This window comes from Podarcis raffonei, chromosome W (genome assembly GCF_027172205.1).
Source record: "Podarcis raffonei isolate rPodRaf1 chromosome W, rPodRaf1.pri, whole genome shotgun sequence".
Taxonomy (NCBI): Eukaryota; Metazoa; Chordata; class Lepidosauria; order Squamata; family Lacertidae; genus Podarcis; species Podarcis raffonei.
The window spans coordinates 18,093,287-18,104,873 of record NC_070620.1 but is presented as its reverse complement, the minus strand read 5'-3'; the positions used below and the strand labels follow the sequence as shown (position 1 = coordinate 18,104,873).

Here is an 11,587-nt window from a genome sequence, read left to right as displayed (position 1 = left end):
TGGCCAAGTTGGGCCACGCCTGATCTAGAGCAGTGGTGGCCCAACTTGGCCCTCCAGGTGTTTGAGGACTACAATTCCCACCATCCCTGACCACTGGTCCTGCTAGCTAGGGATGGGAATTGTAGTCCCCAACATCTGGAGGGCCGGAGTTTGCCTATGCCTGTTATAGACCAACTCATTTCGTTCTGAAGAAGTATGTGCACACATCTTCAGATAAAGTGCACATAAAGTGAATGCAAAAACAAACAAAAAACAACGAATCCGAAGAAGTCACTGGCAGGTTCTGGTCCGTACCCAGCCGGGTGGATTGGGTTCAAATCAAGTCGGTTGAAATCACGATTCAAGTCACTCAGTAACGCTTGATTTAATATCCTTTTATATTTATATATATATATATATATACACACACACACACACACACACACACACACACAGGCCCAACCTTGCTGGCATCCTCTTAATACTAACTCCCATCATCCCTAGCTAACAGGACCAGTGGTCAGGGATGACGGGAGTTGTAGTCCCCAAACATTTAAAGGGTCGAGTTTGCCTATGCCTGGACTAGAATGTCACTTAAATAAAAAAGCTTTAGAAAGATTTTTCCTCCAAAAGCATTTTGTTTTAGAAATCTGATTTAAATTTTTAAAAATCCAATTTAAGTAAAAAAAATCAGATTTAAATATAAAATCCCTTTTTTTGTTTGTTTTTTAAATCATTGATTTTTATCCACCCTGGGTAGGAACTATTTTGGAATGCTAGAACATCAAAAGACATGGCAAACAATTTCTGGGCCAAAATGAGTAGTATATGCATTATTATGATTAATTTTACCATGAGCTGAGGTCTGACAGGTGGGTCACGTTGGGAGAAAGCATGTTGGTGGTTCCTTGGAAAAGTCTCTTGGGCTGGCTTTCGGTTTCCATTTTTCCTACCAAAATCAAGCAGATTTGGTTCAGATTGGAGGAGGAGACCTTCAAAAAGCAGCAGTTTGAAGCTTGCCTCATAGCAGCAAAACAAGACAACCAAACCAAGTCTCTGGGTGATGATCATTTCAGGCACCCGCTCCTCGACTCCAGGCATAGGCAGACTCTGCCCTCCGGATGTTTTGAGACTACAACTCCCATTGTCCCTAGCTAATAGGTGTTGGCATACAACCAAGGAAATGTGAGCAATTGGCAGGCCCCCAGCTGGCTCTAGGCCACTGGCTGGTGTGTTGGGCGATCTCCAGTCCTTGGATCAGCTACTAACAACAGCTGTTGCTGTCTTAGCAAACTCATCAGCAAATCTCTTTGGAGGTTTGCCTTTTGTGGCCCTTGCAGATCTGCATACTAGATGCAAGTCTCCAGCACTCATCTCCTCCTTCTTAGGAGAATGGTGGCCAATGGTGAACAGTGGTTCTTCCAGTTTAGTGTCAAACCCATCAGATGGTCTGAGTGAGGCCTTTGCGCTCTTGTAGTCTGCTGTGTCATCACTGTCACTGACATCAGCAGCAGCACCGCCCACTAAGCTGGAATCCGAACTCTGATCATCATCCTCAGCTTCCTCTGCTACCTCAGCATCCTCATCTTCTGAGTGACTCTGGAAAATCCCCACATTCCCCCACCCCACTTGGGATTGTATTCAACACTCTTTGTGAACCGTATGGTCTTAGTGTCAGTCATGAGTACCCTGTATGCACCTTTTTCATACCCCATGAACAAACCATGTGCCCCACGCTTCCCAAGCTTGCTGCTCTGTGGGGTGTGGACCCACATGTCAGAACCAAAGATTCTCATGTGCTTGACGTAAGGTTTCTTACCAAACATCTCATAGGGAGTACAGCCGATAGGTGAAGACAATCTCCTGTTGTACGTGTAAACAAAATTATTCAGCGACTCTGCCCAATATTGCTCAGGAAGATTGGCATCATGCAACAAGGTTTTTCGGCCTTGCAGCAAAGTTTGATTTGTCCTTTCACAAAGTCCATTCTCCCAGGGAGATCTGGGACTTGAGAGGTCGTGCTGGATTCCCTTCTCAGTCAAAAAAGCTTCAAACTGCTGAGAAGTGAATTCCCCACTTCGGTCAGTAAACAAACAACCAAGTTGTCTACCGTGGGCATTATTCAACCAAGCACAGAAGGCCTTGAACCTAGGAAATGCTTCTGATTTCTGCTTGAGCACCAACACATGAATGTACCTGTTCTTGTTGTTGTTTAGTCGTTTAGTCGTGTCCGACTCTTCGTGACCCCATGGACCAGAGCACGCCAGGCACCTCTGTCTTCCACTACCTCCCACAGTTTGGTCAAACTCATGCTGGTAACCTCGAAAACACTATCCAACCATCTCGTCCTCTGTCGCCCCCTTCTCCTTGTGCCCTCCATCTTTCCCAGCATCAGTGTCTTCTCCAGGGAGTCTTCTCTTCTCATGAGGTGGCCAAAGTACTGGAGCCTCAGCTTCACGATCTGTCCTTCCAGTGAGCACTCAGGGCTGATTTCCTTAAGAATGGATGCGTTTGATCTTCTTGCAGTCCATGGGACTCTCAAGAGTCTTCTCCAGCACCATAATTCAAAAGCATCAATTCTTCGGCGATCAGCCTTCTTGATGGTCCAGCTCTCACTTCCATACATCACTACTGGGAAAACCATGGCTTTAACTATACGGACCTTTGTTGGCAAGGTGACGTCTCTACTTCTCAAGATGCTGTCTAGGCCTGTCATTGCCCTTCTCCCAAGAAGCAGGCGTCTTTTAATTTCGTGGCTGCTGTCACCATCTGCAGTGATCATGGAGCCCAAGAAAGTAAAATCTCTCACTGCCTCCATTTCTTCCCCTTCTATTTGCCAGGAGGTGATGGGACCAGTGGCCATGATCTTCGTTTTTTTGATGTTGAGCTTCAGACCATATTTTGCGCTCTCCTCTTTCACCCTCATTAAAAGGTTCTTTAATTCCTCCTCACTTTCTGCCATCAAGGTTGTGTCATCTGCATATCTGAGGTTGTTGATATTTCTTCCGGCAATCTTAATTCCAGCTTGGGATTCATCCAGCCCAGCCTTTCGCATGATGTATTCTGCATATAAATTAAATAAGCAGGGAGACAAAATACAGCCTTGTCGTACTCCTTTCCCAATTTTGAACCAATCAGTTGTTCCATATCCAGTTCTAACTGTAGCTTCTTGTCCCACATAGAGATTTCTTAGGAGACAGATGAGGTGATCAGGCACTCCCATTTCTTTAAGAACTTGCCATAGTTTGCTGTGGTCGACACAGTCAAAGGCTTTTGCATAGTCAATGAAGCAGAAGTAGATGTCTTTCTGGAACTCTCTAGCTTTCTCCATAATCCAGCGCATGTTTGCAATTTGGTCTCTGGTTCCTCTGCCTCTTCTAAATCCAGCTTGCACTTCTGGGAGTTCTCGATCCGCATACTGCTTGAGCCTGCCTTGTAGAATTTTAAGCATAACCTTGCTAGCGTGTGAAATGAGTGCAATTGTGCGGTAGTTGGAGCATTCTTTGGCATTGCCCTTCTTTGGGATTGGGATGTAGACTGATCTTCTCCAATCTTCTGGCCACTGCTGAGTTTTCCAAATTTGAATGTACCTGTAAAAAGCATCAATTAAAACCATGAAGTACCTGGCGCCACCCAAAGAGGGTGAAAGTGGACCAACCAGGTCTGTGTGGACTAGCTAATAGGGTTTAGAAGCCTGCCTGCTAGACACTTTGCCTTTGGGTGCAACCTTCGCTTTCTTTTCTGCACAAGAGACACATTTCATATAATACCTGCAGAGTTTGATTGTCATACCTTGAACCTTCTCTGGCATCTTGGCGAGCGCTTGCCATGCCATGTGACCAAATCTTTGATGATGTGTATGAATACAATCTAAATGAAGAACTTTGTTAGTTTGTGCAACTCAAGATTCAACATTAGGCACATTAACACCAGTGTCATCGTAAGTTATCAAGAACAATCCATCTATAAAATCAGCATGCAAGATGCCTTCATTGTTCTTCCGATTTCAAAGTCTTGCTCAGTCAGCTGTGGGATACTGAGCAAATTGTCTGCTGAATCAGGAACATACAGTACAGTGGTGCCTCGCAAGACGAAATTAATTCGTTCCGCAAGTTTTTTCTTCTTGCGAGTTTTTCGTCTTGCGAAGCACGGTTTCCCATAGGAATGCATTGAAAATCAATCAATGCGTTCCTATGGAAACCGCCTTCAGACCAGGTCCGGGGACAGTCTGTCCCCCGACCTCTTCTGAAGGCTGGGGGGGGGGGGGACAAGGACTTCTCCGCTGTCCCGGGGCGATCTGAAAATGCTGGCCGGCGGCAGCGAACGCTTCGCTGCCGCCCGCCAGCATTTTCAGATCGCCCCGGGACAGCGGAGAAGTCTCCGCTGTCCCGGGGGCTTTTAAAATGCTGGCGGGCGGCAGCGCAGCGTTCGCTGCCGCCCGCCAGCATTTTCAGATCGCCCCGGGACAGCGGAAAAGTCTCCGCTGTCCCGGGGGCTTTTAAAATGCTGGCGGGCGGCAGCGCAGCGTTCGCTGCCGCCCGCCAGCAGTTTCAGATCGCCCCGGGACAGCAGAAAAGTCTCCGCTGTCCCGGGGGCTTTTAAAATGCTGGCGGGCGGCAGCGCAGCATTCGCTGCCGCCCGCCAGCAGTTTCAGATCGCCCGGGACAGCGGAGAAGTCTCCGCTGTCCCGGGGGCTTTTAAAATGCTGGCGGGCGGCAGCGCAGCGTTCAAAAGCCGTCGGGATAGCGGAGAAACGCGCTGCGCTTCTCCGCTATCCCGGGAAGGCAGGCGGGGGGAGCAAAGACTTTTGCCCCCCGCCGGCCTTCAGAAGAGGTCCAGGACCTCTTCTGAAGGCCGGCGGAGATTTCCCTATGGGCTTTCTTCTTGCGAAGCAAGCCCATAGGGAAATTCGTTTTGCGAAGCACCTCCAAAACGGAAAACTCTTTCGTCTTGCGAGTTTTTCGTTTTGCGAGGCGTTCGTCTTGCGAGGCACCACTGTACCTTGCTGATGGTGGTGTGCAAGCTTGTCAGTTTCACTGTCCCAATTCCAGCAACCCGCAATGTCTTTCCATCAGCCTGTTGAACTGCCCCATCCTGTGGCACAAAGGAGATAAACAAGTGTCTGTCCCTCGCAATGTGCTGCGATGCGCATGAATCCACAACAAATCAGGCTTTGGCTTTTGGAGAAGCAGTGCTAGCAACTAAAGCCTTGTTCTGCACTGTTTCGGGCTTTTGGCCCCCCTTCTTCTGGCCACCTGCAGTCTTTTTTCTCTGTTTATCTTTCGCCTTTGGACAATTCCGTTGGACGTGACCTTGATTCTCACAGGACTAGCATTTCACAGCTGCCAAAGCCTTAGCTCCCCCTGGTGGCTGCAGTGCTGTCCCAGATGACATCGCAGTCTGTTCTCCCTGTAGCCCGCAATCGGGTTCTGCGTTCCTCCAATCATACAGTGGTACCTCGGGTTACATACGCTTTGGGTTACATATGCTTCAGGTTACAGACTCTGCTAACCCAGAAATAGTACCTCGGGTTAAGAACTTTGCTTCAGGGTGAGAACAGAAATTGTGCAGCGGCAGCAGGAGGCCCCATTAGTTAAAGTGGTGCTTCAGGTTACTAACAGTTTCAGGTTGAGAACGGACCTCCGGAACAAATTAAGTTCTTAACCCAAGGTACCACTGCACTCATTTTGGAGGACAGCCAAAACCTTTGCTGCAGTCAGGTCTTGAGCAAGTAGAGTAGCCAGCTGGCTTGCCACAGCGTGGTAACTCTCATCCAGGGAGTCCAAAATCAGGACCGCAAATCAAGACTCCGGCATAATGAAACCTGTATGCACTAATTCCTGTCTTAACTTCTGCAAGTCCAATACGTGGGCTCTGAGATCTCCCCCTGGCTCAAGCTTCTTTCTGTGCAGCTTTCTGAAGTAAAGCAATACAGAGCCAGCTTCTTGTCTCAGATGCGATTCCTTCAACGCCTTCCACATTTGGCGTGAAGATGCCTTGCCAGCCAGGGTAATTAACTCCTCCGGAGCTACTGACAGGAGAATCGCCCCCATTGCTTTGGAGTCGGCTGCAGACCATGCATCTGTTATTTGAGCTGGGGGATCTTCAGAAACAGTGTTCCATACCCCAAGCCTTCTCAATTGACCCTTGCAGTACTTTGCCCAGGTCTGATAATTGCGTCCATTTAGACGTGGACAGGGAGCCCCATCTGATGCTTGTAAGAGATCCATTCCTGCTTTTTACTTCAGCCAGGACCTGAGCTCTTCACAGCCGCTTATCTTAGCAGGTCGTAAGCAGCCTGCTTCTCTCCGGCCTTAATTGCTTGGCACAGACATCAAATGCCAGGTGGTGCAGCATCCATCAGCAGCCTTACTCTTGTGTAAGCGCCGTGGATCTGGGCCCATAACCCTGTTGTTGGCATGCAACCAAGGAAACGGGGGCAATTGGCAGGCCCCCAGCTGGCTCCAGCCCACCGGCTGGTGTGCCGAGCTATCTCCAGTCCTTGGATCAGCATGAATCTGGACCCGAGCTTCAGAAGCTGAGGCACTCTACTCAGCAGAGTAAACACGCAAACAGAAGTGGCAAGAGAGGTTGTGTGAGCATATTTACAAGCAGTTTATTCAGCATACATCAGGACAAAAGGAAAACATGTCTGCTTTCCTTCGTGTCCAAAGCAAGACAGCTAAAGCAAAAACAATACACAAACAGAAGTTCCCAGCAATAATAATAATAATAATAATAATAATAATAATAATAATAATAATTTATAATAATAATTTATTCTTTATACCCCGCCCATCTGGCTGAGCTTCCCCAGCCACTCTGGGCGGCTTCCAATCAAGTGTTAAAAACAATACAGCATTAAATATTAAAAACTTCCCTAAACAGGTCTGCCTTCAGATGTCTTTCCTTCACATCTGAAGGGAGGGCATTCCACAGGGCGGGCGCCACTACCAAGAAGGCCCTCTGTCTGGTTCCCTGTAACCTCACTTCTCGCAATGAGGGAACCGCCAGAAGGCCCTCAGTGCTGGATCTCAGCGTCCAGGCTGAACAATGGGGGTGGAGACGCTCCTTCAGGTATACAGGACCGAGGCCATTTAGGGCTTTAAAGGTCAGCACCAACACTTTGAATTGTGCTCGGAAACGTACTGGGAGCCAATGCAGATCTCTCAGGACCGGTGTTATGTGGTCCCGGCAGCCGCTCCCAGTCACCAGAATAGCTGCTGCAATCTGGATTAATTGCAGTTTCCGGGTCACCTTCAAAGGTAGCCCCACGTAGAGCACGTTGCAGTAGTCCAAGCGGGAGATAACTAGAGCATGCACCACGCTGGCAAGACAGTCCGCAGGCAGGTAGGGTCTCAGTCTGCATACCAGGTGGAGCTGATAGACAGCCGCCCTGGACACAGAATTAAACTGCACCTCCATGGACAGCTGTGAGTCCAAAATGACTCCCAGGCTGCACACCTGGTCCTTCAGGGGCACAGTTACCCCATTCAGGACCAGGGAGTCCCCCACACCCGCCCACCCCGTCCCCCAAAAACAGTACTTCTGTCTTGTCAGGATTCAACCTCAATCTGTTAGCCGCCATCCATCCTCAAAGCTGTGCTGGACTGTAAACAGACATGTGACATGCAACAATCCACATGTCTGTTCTTAAGGTGGAACGCAATATCCCAACAACAGGACCAGTGGTCAGGGGTGTTGGGAGTTGTAGTCCCAAAACAGCTGGAGGGCCAAGTTTGGCCACGCCTGATCTGGAGCAGGAAAGACGCATGGCTTGGGCAGGCCGCAGGCCCCACGGTGAGGGCCCCATGGCATTTTGTGTCCCCCCCAGTGGTGATACCCGGGACGGACGGCCCCACGGCACCCTTCTGCCTTTGCCCCTGCACATACCTTTCCTTTTGATGGGACCAAGAGCGCTGGGCCGGATGCAGTTGATTGGACTCTGGCTCCTCCTGCTAAAATCAAAGCCGGATTACGGTCAACCTAGGAACGGGGAAACTTCTGAGGTGACAAGACGACTTTAAAGCTACTATATTGTGTTTTCAAAATTATAATCTGGGTGGATAAAAATCAATGTTTTTTAAAAAAATCAGATTTTAAAATAATTTAAATCGGATTTTTAAATCATTCTAAAGATAGTTTTCCATTTAGGCTACACTATAGTCCAAAGGCTATTCACCAGGAAATAAGGATTTGTTTTAAATCAGGCATCCCTAACCTTCGGCCCTCCAGATGTTTTGGACTACAATTCCCATAATTCCTGACCACTGGTCCCGTTAGGGATCATGGGAGTTGTACGCCAAAACATCTGAAGGGCCACAGGTTGGGGATGCCTGTTTTAAGTGCTAAAACTCAGTCTAAGGGTTTTTTTTAAAAAAAAATAGTTTAATCACATCAGTTAACAAACATGGATACATGTGCTATAATGTTATTCCTTTAGTTAAATAAATTGTTTAAATTGTTGTGCAGGAAAAGATTATTTTTCTCCTTCCAATCAAGTACTGCAGAAAAGTTGTCCAAATTGAAACAGTTAACTTATTAAACCTCACCATAATTGTGTAAGTATTTCTAATGGTATAACCAAATCAGTCATTTTTTATATAACTGGGAAAACTCTGAAAATTTATTATTCCAAAAAAGGAAACCTTCCTCTGGTTGTCAGTATTCAGAGGATGCCAGCAAGGTTGAACCATTCTGTAAAAAGGGATTTAAATCAAGCCTTCCTGACTAGTGGTTTAAATCAAGTCTGACTGACGAGTGGTTTAAATCGTGATTTAAATCGATTTAAATCAAATCCACCCTGATTATAATGCTGTATAGCTACCCCACCCAATCCTTACAAAGAGTAGCCTTTCACAAGCTTTCATCCCTTAAAAGCAAACACTGTTAATATTTTTAACCGCCAAGGAATTTCACCGAAGATGGACTTTGTGCCCTAGCAGTTTATCAAATGAAACTCTGCTACACGAGTCCGCTCTTTAATAAGCATATCTACACGGGGCAGTATTTTCAGGACAATGCTAATAAAATCGATATAAAGTTGAAAATAAATGCTATCCTTTCCAGAAAATAAAACACAAATAATGACAAGTTACATAACATCAGAAATGCCAATTGCTATCTGCTTAGGCAAGTAAGGCAACACATAACATGTTTAAATTACAATGGTACCTCGGGTTAAGAACTTAATTCATTCTGGAGGTCCGTTCTTAACCTGAAACTGTTCTTAACCTGAAGCACCACTTTAGCTAATGGGGCCTCCCACTGCTGCCGCCGCCCCGCCACCGCGCGATTTCTGTTCTCATCCTGAAGTTCTAAACCTGAGGTACTCTTTCTGGCTTAGCGGAGTCGGTAACCTGAAACGTCTATAACCCAAGGTACCACTGTATAACTGATAAATTGTCAGAAGAAAGAAATTTATTTTAAAAATGGGCTTTAAGTAACCAGCCTGTGACTTTATGGTTTCAGCTTGCGGTGTGCTGCCAGATTTGATATACTGTACCTTTAAAGTTTCTTGTTGTTGTTGTTGTTTAGTCGTTTAGTCGTGTCCGACTCTTCGTGACCCCATGGACCAGAGCACGCCAGGCACCTCTGTCCTCCACTACCTCCCGCAGTTTGGTCAGACTCATGTTTGTGGCTTCGAGAACACTATCCAACCATCTCATCCTCTGTCGCCCCCTTCTCCTTGTGCCCTCCATCTTTCCCAGCATCAGTGTCTTCTCCAGGGAGTCTTCTCTTCTCATTAAAGTTTCTTACATTGATCCTAATTATTTGTTATTTGATACATCTGTGAATAACCTTATAAGTTCTATACATTGGTTTTATCAGCATCAGCTAGCTACACTGGTTAGTAAGCACTGATCCCCAAGTATTATATTTACCTGTATGGATATTCTAAAAAAATTACTTGGTGTGTATTTCTAATTTAATGTTTATTCGTTATTTAATATACAGGTTGCTTCAGCACTATTTGAAATGTTAACTCATTACATTGACTACTCTTTGGTGATGGACTGATATCTATTTTATTTGGAAATTGTAAATTTGGGGTGACATTCTACTATTAATAAATGCATTTATTACATTCATTAACCACATGTTGTGGCTGTATTGGAGTAGACAAGTAAGGAAACACACATGATGTTTAAATTATACAACTGATAATCTGGTTTTCGTGTTGGTTTTATGCAAGTGGTTTTTAACGTGAAGCGCCCCGAAAGCTTCAGGGATGGGGCGGTGCAGAAATAAAAGAAATAATAAATAATAACAAACACAACGCCACACACTGTCCATCAGCATGCATCTAGATTCAGGGGGGCAGCCGCGTTGGTCGGACACAGTCGGAATAAATAAATAAAAAATTAAAAATGGTCCAGCAGCGCCTTTGAGACCAACTCAGTTTGTTCTTGGTATAAGCTTTCGTGTGCATGCACCCTTCTTCAGATACACGGAAACAGAAGTCCCCAGACTCTTATATATAGTGGGAGGGTGGGGTGGGGTTTTTCTCAGAAGGGTAGTAGGAGATGAGTGATTTTATGGTTCCCAAACGGAAGCATAGTAGGACTACAGACCTGCGCCTCCATGACTGACTTTTTCTTAATCCTTGTATTCATTGATAATAACACTTGGCTGTCGTGCGCAGGCAGACTTCTTCAGATACACTGAACCAGAAGTCCCCAGACCCTGATATATATATATATATATATATATTTAAATATTTATTAAGATTTTTCCATCAAAAAGAAACACGAACACACAAATAAGAAAACAAAACATAAAAAAAGAAAAGATTTAAAAACACATAAAATTCAAAGTCCTCACTTTCAATAACATATTTTCCTGACTTCCCCACACCTCCCCCTCTTGTATTCCAGTTCAAATTGTTGGCTCAGCAAGTTCTTATCCCCAATTTTTTAACCTTTTTACATTTCAGTCCTTTTAAAAAAACCAGTTTTAACTTTTAAACTTTTAACTTATAAATTTATAACTTATAAACCTCAATACTTGCACATCTGTTCTAATACTTAAAGCCTTTTTTCTAAAGTCGACCTAAATTCCCTTCCACGATTTCCCCAATTCTCATACAGATAACAAAACAAAATAAAAAGAAAACAAATTATAATTATGCCCCCTTTGGCTTCCCAAACTCCACCCCCCCTTTTTCCAATCCCAATAATCGCCCATCAATCAATCTACTCTCAGCCTGGGGATCTCACGTCCGAGGCTCTCAATTCTCTCTCAGTTCCTCTCTGCCGGCTTTTTGGATAGTCCTTAGTATCAAACACCAAATCTCGGAGAAGCTCTAGTCCAATAAAGTCCATATTTCTTCCAACCAGACCTCCATACTCAAAAGTGGAGCCCAAGTCTTGTTTCTTACTCTTTTTAAATCCAAATGTCCCAAAAGCTCCAACTTCCATCTTAATCAGATTTGTAATCCATAGGTCTTCAGATCTCCACACAAGAAGATCTCTCCATTCTTCAGTCTCCAATTCAAACCAAATTTTCACCATCAAGTTCTTATTTTCCTTTACAGCCATCATGCCAGGCCTCTGGCTCTCCTTTACCATCTGTAAAATTACAGCTCCTCCTTCCTTTTTCTCAGGAA

General features: G+C 45.5%; 1 pseudogene; it reads right to left on the bottom strand.

Moving 5' to 3' along the window:
* Positions 1-11,587, bottom strand: part of LOC128406033 (P2R1A-PPP2R2A-interacting phosphatase regulator 1-like) — a 38,164-nt pseudogene that overhangs the window by 1,598 nt on the left and 24,979 nt on the right.